The sequence below is a fragment of the Budorcas taxicolor genome, chromosome 2, assembly GCF_023091745.1.
Source record: "Budorcas taxicolor isolate Tak-1 chromosome 2, Takin1.1, whole genome shotgun sequence".
In the NCBI taxonomy this organism is placed as follows: domain Eukaryota; kingdom Metazoa; phylum Chordata; class Mammalia; order Artiodactyla; family Bovidae; genus Budorcas; species Budorcas taxicolor.
Window position 1 is genome coordinate 137,081,534 of NC_068911.1, and position 17,762 is coordinate 137,099,295.

The following is a 17,762-nucleotide window of genomic DNA, read 5'->3' on the forward strand; positions in this document are numbered from 1 at the left end:
CTGTAAATTAGCTACAACTGGTATTTGAAGGTGAGGTTGTGCACCTGCTGCCCTCATTTGGTGATAAGGGACTTGTCTTCCAAAACATACTGCCTCGCCTCTTGTCCTCCAACCATCCTAGAAACACATAGTCTTTTGATTTCTGAGGGTCTTTCTGCTGCAGTGTGTTGTTGGCTATTTTTCTATTCTGGTTTTCCATTTGATAAAATAATTGAAGTGATTTAGATGCTACTAGGTTGGGGTAGAGTGGATAATTTCCTTTACAGGATTGAAAAATACACCCTCCAACTCACTACAAGTCATAGGAAGTTATGTCTTTTTTGGTGAATTGAGATTCTGCCCATGGTGGGTAATAAGTGTTAGCAACCACCTGGGCTTCCCAGGTAGCTCAGTGGTTTAAAAAAAAAAGGAATCTGCCTGCCAATGGAGGAGATGCAGGAAGAGGCAGGTTAAATCCCTTGGTCAGGAAGAACCCCTGGAGGAGGAAATGGCAACCCATAGCAGTATTCTTGCCTGGAAAATTCCATGAGCTGGGGAGCCTGGTGAGCTGCAGTCATGGGTTTGCAAAGAGTTGGACACGACTGAAAGAACATGCAGTAACACAATAACCACCAGCAGTGACAAAATAAGGATGGTAGGGCCAACATTATGTGGTCCCCTTCAAAGCGGCACGCTTTGATAATAACAGTTTCCTTTTCTGTGGTGGACCCGATACCATGACCAAAACTCACCACATGGATAAGAAACTGGACGCTTACTTGCTATGGATTCGGTTCAATTCAGTTCAGTCGCTCAGTCGTGTCCGACTCTTCATGAACCCATGAATTACAGCACGCCAGGCCTCCCTGTCCATCACCAACTCCTGGAGTTCACTCAGACTCGTGTCCATCGAGTCCGTGATGCCATCCATCCAGCCATCTCATCCTCGGTCGTCCCCTTTTCCTCCTGCCCCCAATCCCTCCCAGCATCAAAGTCTTTTCCAATGAATCAACTCTTCGCATGAGGTGGCCAAAGTACTGGAGTTTCAGCTTAGTATCATTCCTCCCAAAGAAATCCCAGGGTTGATCTCCTTCAGAATGGACTGGTTGGATCTCCTTGCAGTCTAAGGGACTCTCAAGAGTCTTCTCCAACACCACAGTTCAAAAGAATTGAATTCCATCATAACTATGTCTCTGGCACATTCAATGTATATTGACTCTATAGACATGCCCAACTAGCCCAAATTACTTTGTACACACACAGCATTCAGTGTTCCAGCAAACTGAGCTCATCCGTTGAGGCTATAAGGAATCCACTCTTCCAAAATGTTGCTCTTCATGTGTCCACCTAGAGCAAGATGTTTCTCATTATGGTGGTATGAAATGGGATTTTTTTTTTCTCTCTTATGAATAATAAATAGAATCATGAAAGCTAAAAAGAATATAACAGGATCCTGCAATTGGAGATGACATTTACTTAGCAGAAAGTAAAATTATGTTAAAAAAATCAATATGCTTGGTGAAACTTCCCATATTTTTAATTCACTTGCAACAGATAATTAGCTCATATATTTAAATTAGCCTGATGCATTTTATTTAGCCATTTTTTAAGGAGATCACATTCTATTTTATTCCTATATCAATTCAGCCACTAATACAGTACACAGAGACAGCTCTCCTGCACCCCTCCCCTGTAAAAGGCTGTTTAGGGCTCCGTTTCCAGCCAAATGATCTGGGGAGTTTTCTCTCAGTGCCATGCATGATTTTGCCAATGAATCTTTAACCTCTGTGAGGGAGGGGACTGAAGATAAGAGGAGAAGGGGGCAGAAAGACAAGGGCCTAAGGGAGCATTTGGAATCAGGAGGAAAAGGGGACATGAGGATGAGATGGCTGGATGGCATCATCAACTCAATGGACGTGAGTTTGAGTGAATTCCAGGAGTTGGTGATGGACAGGGAGGCCTGGCATGCTGTGATTCATGGGGTCGCAAAGAGTGGGACTCGACTGAGCGACTGAACTGAACTGAATCTTCATCTGGCTTCACCCTGTCTGACTGTGGGTGATTTCAGCTGAGTGTGCATAGCCTTATTTTTTCCTTCTCCAGTGGCAACACCACACATGATGGGAACACCTTGCCAGGCAGGAATTCTTTTGGGAACATTAGCAGAGGGGGGCCTCAGAGAACATGGTGTTTTCCTTTAAGAACCAAGTTCAAGCTCAATGCATCGTGTAAATGAAAATACACCACCTTTTAGAGGGAGGAGCAGGGCTGAGTACATTTTCTTTATCTTGTTTGCTTTGTTTCTCAGAGCATCCCAGGTGGGGGAAGGTCAAGTTTACTGAGGCCTTGACCTGGCCTTTCAGTCTTACATGGGATTATAAGTTTCACTTATGAATGTCATGCCACATCTTATTCATATGTAAGGGATCTCCTTTCTTTTTCATCTTTTTTTCTTTTGCTGTTGTATCTAGTGAATTTCAGATCCTTCTATCTTGTCATCACTGTTCCTTCCTTCATCTGCAATGTTTCTCATTCCTCAGCTGAGATTTTGCTTTCTTGCCTTTTCTGAGCCTGGTTGTTCCTTCAGGAACCATCCCCCAGCCTCAACCCATCTCTGATGAGAACATTCTTGCTGACACATTCTCGGCAGGCTGGGCACATCATGACCACATCTATATTGAGAGGGGGAGGACAAGATTGTTTACTTTCTCAGAAGGCTAAACATCTCGGCTGTGAGTCCTTGACTATGTATTTAAGGACACAGACAGAAAGGACAGAGGCCAGCAGAAAGTGCTTCTGCCACGGCGATTTGCATCTGAGTTCAATTCAGCTCTGCTTTAAAGAGTCTCATTTGAATATACAATACATTAGCTGCACTATTGCTTCAGATCCAATATGGGAAATACATTCATAGCTCAGTAACCTCTCCCCCACCTAGTCCAGACAGTTGGGGAAGAGGGTGGGGAGGGGCTCCAACAACTGCAGAGAAACTGTATTTCAAATGAATGTCTTTCATCACCTGTCTGTGTATCCCTCAGCTGTACTCCCTATAGGAGATTTGCATATTTTTTCTTACTAGTGGAAATAAATATAGGATGAAGATTTTGTTTGTCCATTTAAAAATCCTGCTTTGCCCCTCATGCTCCAGGGCTTCTAAATATGCGATGAGAAGAAATGGTTTGCTAGACTAAAGAAAACCAGAAGTTCCAGATGACATGTCTACTGTTATCATCTATGTGAAGGACTGCAGCTAGAAATCACCTCCAGAATTCCTTCTGGCAAAAATTAATAAGTAGATTTATAATATAAGGCTGTGTGAATGTAGTTACCTAAAGGACCACTGATCTAAACTAAGTCAGCCTGCAGAGAGTCCTAAATTATGCACAAGGTTGAAATGACATTAAGTGCACATTGTCTATTCCCTTTCTTTTTAATTTTCATGGGAATTCAGATGTACCTTGCAGTCTTTGTGTATATTTTCTTAATCTCTTGTCTTCTTTTGACCTGAGAAAGCAAAGGGCAAATGAAGGATAAGACTCTTTAAGAGTGTAAAAAGTGTGGCCTTGATGAATGTTTGAACCCTGGGATGGTTCTTTATCTAGCCAAAGTCTGTAGACATGAAATGTAATAATAGTAAGATAATGATATTGACTTTTTTAACAAACATACTAGAACTTCTATATAGCCCAGACTTTTATCAATGCCTTAAAACAGTCACCTTAGGAGACTGAGGTTTTGTTTAATTTTAGCTTTTAGTTTTTAACAGTGGCTTTGTTTTAACACCACAGCAGGAATTGCTACTAAGGCTGCCCAGCATTTTCTATTGAATACTGTCAACAGAGAAAAATTTTTGTCACTCAAGGGTGGTTTTGATTTTTGAAAATAGTCAAATACTACCTGGAACCAGGGTAACTAGTGAATGGGCAGCTAAGTGTTAGTTTAAATAACATCTTCTTCCCTATGTTTGGCTGTAGCAACACAAAATGTCTGCTGAGCTTATTAAGTGCTTGTTGGCAAATGTAAGACATGTGAAAATTCACACTGCCCCTGTGCCTTTAATCAAAGAACTGTAGTGTTAGAAGAAATCTTAGAGGTTAGAAAATTCAAACCCTTAGTTGAGAGAAATAAGGTCAAAATGGTGACATTTCACTTAAGACAATGCTTTTTTTCTTGACTATAGAAGTTTAAGAAATTACAATTTTATTTAGTTCTTGAATACTGCAAACATTGGGATGTTGTGTGTATGTGGTCAGTGACTGTGTTTGTATTAGTGGGACCTACTTCCAGAGTGTCTGCCCAGCTCTCAAGTAATTTGCTTACTGTGCAACTGTCCTCTTGCTCCACATCTAATTCTTGAAAGCACAGATGCATGACCCTGCTGTCCATGTTGGGAGGGTAACACCTGCCCTTGGAGATGGCTGATTGGAGCAGCAGTAACACCTGACCCAAGATAGACCAGTGAAATCCTCTCTCCTGGGAATTTGAAATTGGCACTTAAGAAAGTCGTTCAATACAGCTGATCTAGAAGATACAGTGTCAGGAATTAAAATTTTCCTCCTGGACCAGAGAGCCAAGAAAGCTGGTCTAGAGAGAAAGAAAAGTAATACAGAGGACATGATGAAAAAGGTAAAAATAGGATTAAGGCTCCCAGTTAGAGCCTTCCTGAAGCCTGATTGTATTATTGCTCTTAAGTCTTTGAGTTAACACTTCAACCTCAAATGATGTGGTTTAAATGTTTATTTTTAAGTTAGATTGAACTGGTTTGCTACTTGCGGCCCGCTAGATCATACCCAGCAGATTGCACGTAAAAGTTGATCAGTCGTGTCCGACTCTTTGAGAACCCATGGATTATACAGTCCATGGAATTCTCCAGGCCAGAATACTGGAGTGGGTAGCATTTCCCTTCTCCGGGGGATCTTCCCAACCCAGGGATTGGACCCAGGTCTCCTGCATTGCAGGCAGAGCTATCAACTGAGCTATCAGGGAAGTCAACAGATTATGTATATATAACAATTCCCAAGAGGGAAATGTATCTGCCAGCCTCTCTCAGGAACTGAAGCTCCTTTCATGAGGATCTGATGGCTTCTCTGAGAGAAAAGGACAACTTTGAATGTGACCTGCATGAACCTGTGAAAAGTCCTATTTGATGCAGCTCTGGGGAAAGAAGGAAAAGCAGCTATAACACTGCCATTCTCATGCATTCAACTCATTCAAAGGCAGCTTCCTCACCCCTAATTGCTTAGAAGATAGAAACCCAAGCTCTTAAAGCAGATGCACAAGAAGTAGGGCCTGATCTCCGTCTTCACTCCCCTTCCAGCACATTCATGCTTTCTGCTGCAGAACCAAGAAGCTACTAGCATGCCCCTTCCCCTCTGCACACCTCCATGCCTGCGTATGCCAAGTTTCCTCTGCTTGGAATGCCCTGCATGCCCACCTCTCCTTCCCCATCCTCTCTCCCTACTCCCTTAGCCTAGAAAATTCCTATTTAACTTTTCAAACTCTCTGTGACAGTCAACACTGGGAGAACTTCTCTGGCTTTTCTCTACCACAAGATAAATCAATCCCTGTTTTTCCTGAACTACTTCAGTACCTTATAATACATGTTCACAACCATCATCTCTTGCACTCTGTTGTAATGATTTGTTGATGTTTTTTCATTGAAATTGTTGTTTCATTTGTGAAATGAACTGCCTGCCACACTGTGAACAATGTGAAAGCAGGAACCATGTCTCATTCACTGTTTCTTTCTTTTTTTTTTTAATATTTATTTTTATGTATTTGGCTACACCAGGTCTTAGTTGCAGCATGCAGGATCTTCTGTCTTCATTGTGACATGCAGGACCTTTTCATTGCAGCATGCAAACTCTTAGATACGGCATGGGGGATCTAGTTCCCTGGGATAGAACCTGGGCCCCCTGCATCGGGAATGTGGAGTCTTAGCCACTGGACCACCAAGAGGTCCCTCTCATTCACTTTTGAATGTCCAACAACTAATAGTTAGTAAGTCCACAATTACTACCCTGTACCTGGTAGCTAACACCTTTTGTGTGTTCAGTACACATGGAGAGAAATAACCTGAAATTATGTAGTCATTTTCTGCTGCTGATGCTTCTAAGTCACTTCAGTCATGTCCAACTCTGTGTGACCCCATAGACGGCAGCCCACCAGGCTCCCCCATCCCTGGGATTCTCCAGGCAAGAACCCTGGAGTGGGTTGCCATTGCCTTCTCCAATGCATGAAAGTGAAAAGTGAAGTCGCTCAGTCATGTCCAACTCTTAGCGACCCCATGGACTGCAGCCCACCAGGCTCCTCTGTCCATGGGATTTTCCAGGCAAGAGTACTGGAGTAGGGTGCCATTGCCTTCTCCAGTAGTCATTTTCTACAGAGGTACTAAGATATTTGTTCTAGAGACCTCCCTTACCTTCGTGAAAATGACTTTTGAAACTTTGCATTCTTAATTATGCTGCCTGCTGCTCTCCCAGGAGGTTAAGTGGATGTTCTATACATGAGAGCTATTAGAAGCTATGTCGCTCAAGAGGTTTATTTGTGTACAAGCGGCTCATGCTAACCCTGGGGACCATGAGAGTCCACATTCACTGTGAAGGCAAGTGTCAATTATTTCTCCATGGTTCCTATGAACCCTCCTTAATACAACTGGAAGAGGTTCTGCACTGGCCTAACTCTAAAAACTCTGTGAAGCAGTAATGATACCTGTTTTCTACTCAACATTTTAGGCATATACTATACATATACGGTATACAGATACAAATGAGCCAGTCAATAAATATGTATTAAAAATAAAGGATGGGAGGAATAGAGGGAAAGGAGGGATGAGGGAAGGAGGAAAAGTAAAGAAAGGAGGGGGGCTTTATAAGGAAAGGTTCTAATTATTGGGGAAAAACTAAATTCACCCTGTAAAACAAACCACAAAGAGCAAAATCATTTCAGTGTAAGCGTTCACAGTAAATGATAAATACTGTACAGCAATAGTCCCCAGCCTTTTTGGCACCAGGGGCTGGTTTCATGGAAGAAACTTTTTCCATGGACTTGGGGAGGGGGATGATTCAGGCAGTGATACAGCCATAGGGAGCAATGGAGCACTGCTTACCTCCTGCTGAGCAGCCATTTTCCTTATAGACTGTCCTACAGGGGTTGGGGGTTATGGATCCCTGTTGTAGAGAATGGTTTCCTTGTTTATTATACACTATCCCTTCCACCTAGTCAAAGCTATGGTTTTTCTAGTAGTCATGCATGGATGTGAGAGTTGGACTATAAAGAAAGCTGAGCGCCAAAGAATTGATACTTTGGAACTGTGATGTTGGAGAAGACTCTTGAGAGTCCCTTGGACTGCAAGGAGATCCAACCAGTCCATCCTAAAGGAAATTAGTCCTGAATGTTCATTGGAAGGACTGATGCTGAAGCTGAAACCTGATGTGAAGAGCTGATTCATTTGAAAAGACCCTGAATCTGGGAAAGATTGAAGGCAGGAGGAGAGGAGGACAACAGAGGATGAGATGGTTGGATGGCATCACCGACTCTATGGACATAAGTTTGAGTAAGCTCCAGGAGTTGGTGATGGACAGGGAAGCCTGGAGTGCTGCAGTCCATGTGGTTGCAAAGAGTTGGACACGACTGGGCAACTGAACTGAACTGATCCCTTACCAAGGTGATGGTAAAGGTTTTCCTTTAAGTGGTGGCATCAGCCTAAAATTAAGATTCCTGTGTGGTCCTGTATCTCCAACCCAAGTTTCTTCCTTGAAGATCCCACCCTGGCCCTGGTATTTGGGTGTTGATTTCAAAAACTTTCAGTTCCTCAGTTGGAATAACTGAGCAGTCTGTCCATAAGCTCCCTTTGTTCCTTATCCAGTGAACAGAGTTCAGTAACTATACTTGTGTTACTCATACAGTGGGTACATTACTCAAACTTGTTCTTCATCCAAGGGTTTCCCAGGTGACTCAGTGGTAAAGAATCTGCCTGCCAATGCAGGAGACCCAGGAGATGCCTGTTTGATCCCTGTGGGGAGGATACCCTGGAGGAAGAAACAGCAACCCACTCCAATATTCTTGCCTGGAAAATTCCATGGACAAAGAAGCCTGGCTGGCTATAGTCCATTTGACAAAAATAATAAGGTTATTTTCCATACCACCTTCTCAGCTGGAATCATCCATGATTCCATTTCATGATCTAATGTATCTGTAGCTACCAAACACTTAATTGGAAAAGACTTATAGCATAGTTTTATTGAATTATTATCACTTTAAACTGTTATCACTCTAAAGCTGAGGTAAGATTTAAAAGTGATTTGCTGCTACTGCTGCTAAGTCACTTCAGTCATGTCCGACTCTGTGCGACCCCCTAGACGGCAGCCCATCAGGCTCCCCAACCCTGGGATTCTCCAGGCCAAGAATACTGGAGTCGGTTGCCATTTCCTTCACCAATGTATGAAAATGAAAAGTGAAAGTGAAGTCGCTCAGTCGTGCCCGACTCTTAGCGACCCCTTGGACTTCAGCCCACCAGGCTCCTCCATCCATGGGATTTTCCCGGCAAGAGTACTGGAATGGGGTGCCATTGCCTTCTCCAAAAGTGATTTAGAAAATAATTATAAAAGAGAATTTCAGTGAAAGGGACACTCTCAGCCTCAAAGATCTTCTTTATGGGCATGTATCCTCCAAAGCCAAGAATGTCTAAGCCACTTCTTCTGTACAAAAGCAGGAAATTTTTTAGAGAAGACAGCTCTTTGACAACTATATAGCTTTGTGGGACTCCCACTGCTCTGGTGTTACATGGTTTGGGGGAAGAATGTGCATATGTGCTCAGTAGAGTGTAATAAATGTGTCTACCTCAGACAGCTTTTGTGCAAACTAAATGATAATGCATGTACGCAGTTAGCACAATGTCTACGCATAGTAAATAGACAAAGTAGCAGAATTGTAACTTACATTGAACTTGGCCTCATCTCATGTCCTCAACAATTGATCAAGAAAAGAGAAGATAACTATTTAACTTGTGTGGTCACTAAATGAGTGTGCAACCTGAGGGGAGCAGGAGAAGGAGCTATGACTCTGTGGGCCCTAGGTCAGTCTCAGCGCCTAAGTGCCTCTCATACCACGAACATCTCTTTGCCCCCCAGTAGATCTTTAAAGAATGCATTTGTTCATGCCATGTACCTTAAATGTCAGCCAGGTATTTCATCTGGTGCACACACTGAAGAAACACCGATCTTCTCTGCTGGAAGCACAGATAGACATGTTAAGCTTGTTCAGAATTGTGGTTTCCTGGACTCCAGAATGACTTTCTAAGAAATCAAAGAAAATTCTGATGAAATGGCATTCTTGCCTTAGGCTTTGCCTTGCTATTCTAATTCCTTTCTTGGATACTTGCTGAACTCACTGAAGTTACTCAGTCGTGTCCAACTCTTTGCAACCTCATGGACTGTAGCCTACGAGGCTCCTCCATCCATGGGATTTTCCAGGCAAGAATACTGGAGTGGGTTGCCATTTCCTTCTCCAAGAAATCTTCCCAACCCAGGGACTGAACCCAGGTCTCCTGCATTGTAGGCAGACGCTTTACTGACCTGGGGAGTTCATCTTTCAGTGTCATACCATTTTGCCTTATCATATTGTTCATGGGGTTCTCAGGGCAAGAATACTGGGTGGTTTGCCATTCTCTTTTCCAGTGGACCATGTTTTGTCAGAACTCTCCACCATGACCTTTCTGTCTTGGGAGGCCCTACGCAGTATGGTTCATAGTTTCGTTGAGCTAGACAAGGCTGTGGTCCATGTGATCAGATTGGTTAGTTTTCTGTGATTGTGGTTTTCATTCTGTCTGTCCTCTGACGGAGAAGGCTAAGAGGCTTATGATACACTGGCACCTTAAACATAGTCATCATGGTAGTTATCATCATCGTCATCACTAATGACCTGTCACAAGTCCCTATTGTCAGTCTGGAAATTCCATCTTTGGGCGTTGTCCTCAGCTGTTAGTTGTTGTTGTTCAGTTGCTGAGTCACCTTCGACTCTGTGACCCCCTGGACTGCGGCACACCAGGCTCCCTTGTCCTTCACTATCTCCTGGAATTTGCTCAAATTCATGTCTTTGAGTCAGTAATGCTGTCTAACCATCTCATCCTCTGTCACCCCCTTCTTCTGCCCTCAATCTTTCTCAGCATCAGGGTCTTTTCTAATGAGTTGGCTCTTCACATCAGGTGGCCAAACTATTGCAGCTTCAGAGTTCCCCTCAAAAGATTATAGTCTCCCCACCTCACACACTGTATAAGCAGAACTTTCCCTAGAGTCTCTTGGGGTGGGATGCAGAGGGTCTTTCAGGTTCTCTCAGTTGATCAGTACATAACTCGGGGATCAGTTCTAAGGTCCTGTGAACCTACTCAGGGCCAGGACTAGGGAGAGGCTAGTGACATCCTGTCTCAAGCACAAATTCAAGGGGACACAAAATCTCAATAGGTAAATAATATCTTAATGCAATATTTTTTAAAATTAATGCAACACTTTTTTAATTAAGCCAAAAATCTATAGGGAACAAAATGTTAAATAAAGACAGGATTGGCGACTTTTTTCCTTTTGCCTTATACCCAAAATAACTTGGCCTGATGCTGACCTTACTTTCCCAGGTCCCTCACCCTCCTCAGCACACATGCCAAAGATGTGTTGACCCTCAGAGCCCCTTTGAATGATTGTTGAATCATAAAATCAGCTCAGTTTTGTCATATACTCCATACACTGTAATTCTAAATGGAAGGCACTATTCTAGGTGCTGGCACTATCACAGTAAATAACCAGATAAAACTCTTGTCTCCATGGGGGTTGCATCTAAGTCAGGGAACCAGCAAAGAAAGAAATGAAAAAAATACAAATAGTGTGTCAGGTGCAGTAGAGCAAGAGAATTGGGAGTCCTATGGGTGGAGCTAAGTGAAAATTTAAATAGGATGGTCAAGAAGAGGGAGGAAGCAAGTAATGGGGTATCTGGAGGGAAATCAACCCATGCAGAGGGGCCAGCAACTGCAAGCTTTCTGGAAATGGTTACTCTGGGTGGGGGTGGAGGTTAAAATAGTAGTCTCCCTGCCAGAGCAGACAGGTTCATGTAGATCAGTTCAGTTCAGTTCAGTTGCTCAGTCGTGTCCAATTCTTTGCGACCCCATGAACCGCAGCATGCCAGGCCTCCCTGTCCATCACCAACTCCCAGAGTTCACCCAAACTCATGTGCATTGAGTCGGTGTTGCCATCCAGCCATCTCATCCTCTGTCGTCCCCTTCTCCTCCTGCCCCCAATCCCTCCCAGTATCAGGGTCTTTTCCAACGAGTCAACTCTTCGCATGAGGTGGCCAAAATATTGGAGTTTCAGCTTTAGCATCAGTCTTTCCAAAGAACACCCAGGACTGATCTCCTTTAGGATGGACTGGTTGGAACTCCTTGCAGTCCAAGGGACTCTCAAGAGTCTTCTCCAACACCACAGTTCAAAAGCATCAGTTCTTTGATGCTCAGCTTTCTTCACAGTCCAACTCTCACATCCATACATGACCACTGGAAAAACCATAGCCTTGACTAGATGGAAATGGTAACAATCCATGCCTGGCAGCACTGGCAATAGAGATAGCAAACTCAATGACAAAAGGAAAATCTTTCATTTGGGTGGATGGGTGGATACCTGAAAAAAGAATGAGGGTTCAGAAAGGAGGAAGGGAAGTTAGTGGGTGTCTGTCTTAGAAACTCACTTTGTAATAATAATGTGAGATGAAGTGGACTCCTAGAAGCAGAGGTCTTCATATGGAGGTGATAGTGTTGACAAGGAAGGAATAAAAGAACAGCATTTTCATTTAAGGAAAACAGGAACCTCTCCTCACTTGTTTGCCCTTCTTGGTACATAGAAAGTGGTGTCAAGACAACAGTCAGAGATAGAGAAATTTTTGGTCTGCACTTCAATCTCATAACAAGAAAACCATTAATTACTCTAATGGCTACCAGAGCTTTTCCTTATGCGTGTAACATTGGTCCTAAGATCATAGTATGGAACAATGGGCATGGAGTCCAATTCGAATATCTTGAGGCTTATATCGGCAAAATGGTTAACACAAGCAAAGCTGTGGTTGTCATTCAAGCTTTATTTAGCTGGCAGACACCAAATTCTGAATATGTGGGTGATATGAATTGCAGTGATGGGTGCTTAATCATTGTTCCAGACCTCTTCATAGGGTAAGGGCTACAGAACCCTTCTGGTGATTAGGCTTCTGATGAATAGTCTTCTTTCTTGCTTCCAATCAAGAAATGCCATAATGAAACTAATATCTGAAACAGTACTGTTATACCCAGATACTTGGTATTGAATTCAGTCATGGTATAATTGCTTTATATCAGTTAATAATAAACATCCAGAATTCCATGTAGGAGTATCAGTCTACAGCACTGTCAAAGATTTTTGAAGATGTTTACAAGTTTAAAGGATCCTATATTGTTCATTTTTGCTCAAAACAATATTATAATTCTTCTTGAGAGTTGATTTCTTTCTTGACCCAGAAGATGAAAGAACACTGCTAAGATTTTTTCCTGGGCAAACTCTTGGGTTTGTGTTCAAAAGACAGAAACTTCTAAGCTAAAGACAAACCTTAGACTGAGAAGACAGGGGAGTTCTAATAGAGAGCCTGAACTAGTGCTTCCAGCAATGGCAGAGGGCAACCTTTTGCAAAATAGCTTTTCTTCAAAAATTGTTTTGCAATGCTTAGATCCTTGGATTTAATTTTCAGTTTATATAAAATGTCATCTCATGAAATTCTAAAATCTTATTTCATCTTACACATAATTTCTACTCTGAGATAAAAATAAAAAAGAACTCTGCCTGCCTTCTCTGCAAATTTGCTAGACTTGAGAATTATCTCAAAATTTCCCATATTATGAATCTTCTCTTAATAGGAGAGAATATTAGTCAGGATAGACTAAGTTATGATACAGTTACAAATATACCCTAAATTCTCCATGGTTTCATTCATCCCATAAATGTTTATTTCTAGCTCTTGCCTAGTTCAATGTGTGTGAGGCAGTCTTCCTTCATCTTATCAGCATAGCATCAGGAACATGAGGATCTAATATCCATGTGGCCACCATGGCAGAAGAAGAGAGAGCTGGAAAATTAGATGGAGTCATGCTACCTACTTCTAATGACCAGACCCCAGACACTTGACCCCAATCTGCTAGGGAAGCTGGGAGCAAACGCACCAGAGCTTATGCATGATAGAGTGAGCACCGCCAGCTCTGCTTCAGCTTGATATCTGCTTCGGGGCATCTCTTTGGTCCTTGCTCTCACATACAGAAACCAGTCACATCATCCCTGTCTCCCGGAGTCAACCCTAAATCCACTACATTCAGCTTCAAGTTCTGGGTCTCTGTGCGATAGGCAATAGTCTCTATTAAGTTTGCACGTGGCTTCTCCCAGTCCAGAGACCAGTGAACTTTAAAAAGATTCTCTCTCTAGCCAGTGGGAATTTGCTGTATGACTCAGGGAGCTCACCCTGCGCTCTGTGACAACATAGAGGGGTAGGATGTGGTGGGGGGTGGGAGGAAAGTTCAAGAGGGAGGGGATATATCTATACCTATGGCTGATTCATGTTGTTGTATGGCAGAAACCAACACAAAATTGTAAAAATCAAATTTTTGCTATTAAACAATTTTAAAAATAAGACAAAAAAGAAAAATGCAGGAAAAAAAAAAGATTGTCTTGTCCAAAGTGCAATGGTGTAATAAAGACAGAATCACAGCAACAGATGCTCCTAATTCAAAAAGCAGAAGAAAGAGATACAAAGGAACCGCATATCTGGGGTTCTGAAATCCTGCTGGTCAGGCTGAGGAGACTCCACACAGGGTGAGCGTAATTCCTTGATTAGCCCACCGACTCAATGGACATGAGTTTGTGATGGACAGGGAGGCCTGGAGTGCTGCACATCATGGGGTCGCAAAGAGTTGGACACAACTGAGCAACTGAACTGAGCTGAGCTGTCCTCTAAAGGGACTTGTATATCCTCTTCTCTGATCACTCCTGAAATGGGGGTGAGAAATCATCTCCTCCTCAAGGCTGTGACTTGCAACATTTGCTTCTGTTCATGGAAGGCTGGGGACCAAACATTATAGAACTCAAAATACTGCTCCCTCAAAAATTCAATAGAATTTTGATCTATTTGATTCTAATCATCTCCATGTAATAATAAATACTTCCAAATATATGTTAGTTATCGATTTCAAGTCTACTCTATTTCTTTGTTTCTTCTTTCCATTCCTATCTTTTTCAACTTAATGGTGGCCCCCTTTCAAGTTTGGAAAGTCACTCCTTTAATGTGATCTGTGTTCAGTCACTTTACAGTTTATTGGGTGTTTGCTGCTCAAAGCATTTTTCTACTTCTTGCCTTTTAGAATCTAGAAGCAGTAAGCTTTTCCAGTCCTGCAGTGCCTCAGATTTCTGAAATCAACTTTTGTTTGTAAACTGGTCAGTTCTCTTCTGAGCTCATCTTTTCTTTATCTCTTCTCCCCACCCAACCCCCAAAACAGCCAATCGTAGCCAACACACAATACTAACATGCTGTTTTCCAACATTTTCTCCTAGAGATAACAGCTCACTAAGCACATGGTTTGTCTTCCAAATTATTGTAGATGGTAAGTTTTCCAAATGTTTTGACTCACATAACATGAATCAAGATTTTTCCAGATTTCAGTATTAATTTCTTCACCATCTAGTGGCCATCTACTATTCATTGCCACATACTAATACCTTGTGTCTTAACAAAAGGTGACTTAGTGATTTTTAGTGACTTAACAAAATATTATTTCCAGCTTATACAATGTATGATACATGACAGATAGCCCTCTCCTGTCTTATATCTATAACATCTTGATCTTTGCCTCCAAGGTCACTGGGTCTGGGGGATAAAAAGCTTGGATAATCACACTAGAAAACTTTAAGGGATGTTGTAGAAGTGGTTTGCATTATTTCTTCTCACCTTTCACTGGTCAGGTCCCCATGAAAACCTCTAACCTAAGTGCAGAGTAAGTTAAGAAACATTATAGAGCACATGGGTTTAGAGATGGATCACTCTGTCACATAGCACCAAAATACCAAATCCAAAACTAACTACAGAAGAAATCTGAAGTTTGGGCAGGCTACTTTACCATTAAGTCTTTGTTCTCATTATAAAATGAACTTTATTTTATTTAACTATAAAAGCGTGATTGTGAATATTTAACACCATAACATGTAAAGTTCTAGCATAATATCTGGTTAGACTAGTGTCTCCAAAAAAGGTTTGTAAAAACCCAGTAGAGTATTTCTAGTTTGTTCTAGGTTTCATGCATTGGGATATCCTATTCTAATTCAGGACTTAGTGTCCTTTATAAGATAATTACAGGAAGCAGTTTTGACCATTGGCAGCCACGCAAGTTCCCTTTCAGATGTCTGTTGATTGCAACTTTAAAACTAGGGGCTTTCCTGGTGGCTCAGTGATAAAGAATCTGCCTGCAATGCAGAAGATGAAGGTTTGATTCCTGGGTTGGGAAGATCCCCTAGAGAAGGAAATGGCAACCCAGTCTAGTATTCTTTCCTGGGAAATCCCATGGACAGAGGAGCATGGCAGGTCCATACGGTCCCAAGAGTCAGAGATGACTTAGCAACTAAACCACCATCACCACTTTAAGATTTAAGGGGTTTTGTTGGGAATCTTGGCATTCTTCATGATGTTGCTTTCAAAAGCCCCAGTTTATGTGTAGATTGGATAACTTCTGAAGGATTTCATAGGAAGGATGGACTGATGGTCCAGATGAGCTGACGTTCTCTTTGGACCGGCTACTTGAGCCAAGGATAGTTTATTTGAGAGGTGACTCCAGGAAGCAGGATAAGTGAGAAGGGGACTGAGTAATGGGTATGTTGTGACTGGGTTACTACAGTGGGCAACAGGGAGTTCTCTGGGGCTTTCCAGGACATTCTAGAGAACACACTTTATATTTTTTCCATGAGAGCTTGAAGAACCTGGATCAACTCCTGTCTCTTAATGTTTGATGATCATTCCTGGGATGTTACTCTCCATACCTCTAGCCCTCCTCCCGCACAAGTGGGCATGTTCCTCTAGCCAGATAACTCCCCCAGGCAGCAAGAGAGAAGACACCCTTGGAGCATCTGGGAATTGTCTGCAGGTGATGTCTGGAGTGGAGGTGAACCTGGAGATATGAGTGGGATACAAATAGCAAAGAGCCTATATTAAAATAATTCCCCTTGGAATCTCTGAATTGCCAAGCCATGTGGCCACAATTCCTTACCAGCATCTCTCTCTTTTATTATTATTGATAACTCTTTGATGTATCTTAAAATTTTCAAATTATGGTTTCTCTGAAGAAATAAAGAAGTTACACATTGTAAAATTTGCTTCTTTCCCCGTGCAGGGCTGTCTTGCCACTCTGTACTGGATTTTGCCACTTTCTCCTTCTTGTTATATTTTATAAGGGCCAAATTCTCCCTTTTGTCACAAAACAATGCCTTTTTTCCACAGAACAATGTTGAAGAGCTCTTGACTACCCAGCTGGTAGGATTATTGAGAAGAGGAGGGAATTTTTCCTGAAGCTGAAGAGATGGCTACCATCAAGGTAGAAAACAAATGGCAGCCCACTCCAGTGTTCTTGCCTGGAGAACCCCAAGGACGGAGGAGCCTGGTGGGCTGCCGTCCATGGGGTTGCTGAAGAGTCAGACACGACTGAGCGACTTCACTTTCTCTTTTCACTTTCATGCATTGGAGAAGGAAATGGCAGCCCACTCCCCTGTTCTTGCCTGGAGAACCCCAGGGACGGGGGAGCCTGGTGGGCTGCCGTCTATGGGGTCACACAGAGTCGGACACGACTGAAGCGACTTAGCAGCAGCAGCAGCAAGGTAGGAAACAAGTGAAAGCAGAGTCATAAACATATGCCCAACAGAGAAGAGGAGGATGGGTGAGTTACAGAAACCAGAGAGGGCAGCAAGCAGCTACTTTTGAGGTAGAGTTCAGAACCCAGGATCAGGACGACCAGAGGTGAGCAAGGATTGGTTGAGAATGAGTGGGAAATGTCTGCTCTCTTCAGTTTCTGTTTAGAAGTCAGGCTAAGTGAGCACCTGAGCTTGAAAGTCCAGGATGAAGCAGACAATAGAAACCCTGATACAATTCCTAGAGTTTGCCTCCCTAACTACCCAATCTCAGTCACTCCCATTTGCCATTTTTATTACGTTCGAACTCATTTTTGTTATCTAATTTTTTAGTTTAAAATGTTTCCCTGGGTTAGAGTTCCCTTTTAATTCTGGATTAAAAAGTTATACTGTTCATAACTCAAACAACAACATTTTGGCAGGAAGTTAGCAGGAACATATGGGCCTCAGCATTTTGATGCCCAGACTGGCTTCTGCCAAAACATTTCTTTGCTGTCATATAGATAGCAGCAATGTTTGGGACTGTTGGGGAATCATCCCACACAGCTCGGGCTGGGGAATGCTGCCACCTGACAGCCTTTGTGCGTAGCTAAAGGGCTTCCTGTCCCTAAGTCTGAGCACTGTTAGGGGCGAGAGGGCAGTGGAGTCAGTCAGTGTCCACTTGTTAGAGCCACATGAGCTCCAGGCAATGTCCCCTAACTTCAGGCATCCAAAGACACTGACAGGAGGGCTGGGACAGGAATGTAGAGGGTAGTGGTCAGAGTCCAAATCAGAAAACAAAAACCAGTTTCTTTTTTAAAAGAGGGGATTTAATCAAAGTGATTGGGCATACAGGCAATGGAAGAA